This window comes from Cucurbita pepo, unplaced genomic scaffold (genome assembly GCF_002806865.2).
Source record: "Cucurbita pepo subsp. pepo cultivar mu-cu-16 unplaced genomic scaffold, ASM280686v2 Cp4.1_scaffold004641, whole genome shotgun sequence".
Taxonomy (NCBI): domain Eukaryota; kingdom Viridiplantae; phylum Streptophyta; class Magnoliopsida; order Cucurbitales; family Cucurbitaceae; genus Cucurbita; species Cucurbita pepo.
Window position 1 is genome coordinate 1 of NW_019650624.1, and position 783 is coordinate 783.

Sequence of the window (783 nt, forward strand, 5' to 3'; positions counted from 1 at the left end):
AAGTTGATATTCACTTTCTAATGTGAATTAATTGTAGCAGGATTGAAGGGTTATAGTGAAAGGGAGGTATACTTCATTTAGTATGGAATCAGTTTACATCTGTCAGTTGTAAACAACCGTGGAAGTACATAGAAAAGAATGTACAATTTGATTCTGTAAATCGTATGGAAGTTAATACCTGGCCTAGCAAAAGGGATTTGCTGTCAACATTTTCTATAAACTGTCAACTGGTGTAACCTCTTTGAAGGGGAAAGAAAAGGAATGTCATGTCTCATCTGCAGGCGAAGATCCAAAATCTGCTGGGTTTGGCATGGATTGATTGTTGGCATTATACGCACGAGGATGCTGAATAATCACGATGAACGAATCCTTAGAACCTTCGTTACGAGACAGCGAGGTCGGCTGTGTTGCACAGACAAATTGTCAAAATGTATTGTAGGAGCAACATGTTTACAAACATCAAAGTGGGTATGAGATAACATGACATTACTAGTTCAAAGAACTTACCACGCCAATGTGCCAATTATGAGTGCTAACCTCTCTAAAAGTTGCTGCATCCACTTCCTGTAATCCTTGCGGCATTAGTAAATGCAGAAACCCTTTCTAACTTCTAACTACGAATAAGATCGAGAGGAGCCCGAACCGAACCAAACCAAACAAAAACCTATTCTAGTGTTAAATTTAAAATTGCGTCTAAAGGCTTAATTTAATCCCTTCAACTAGTTATAAGCATACTATACTAACATGTCAACAGAAAATTAGGTGAAAAAAAGGATTTCTGTA

At 37.5% G+C, this 783-nt stretch overlaps 1 long non-coding RNA gene across 1 annotated transcript; it reads right to left on the reverse strand.

Annotated features, from left to right (window-relative positions):
* Nucleotides 1-50: 50 nt before the first annotated feature.
* Nucleotides 51-768, reverse strand: LOC111787055. Its single transcript, XR_002813880.1, has 2 exons — nucleotides 508-768; nucleotides 51-402 (listed from the first exon to the last, which is right to left on the reverse strand). It is a non-coding gene; the product is annotated as an uncharacterized LOC111787055 (long non-coding RNA).
* Nucleotides 769-783: the final 15 nt, after the last annotated feature.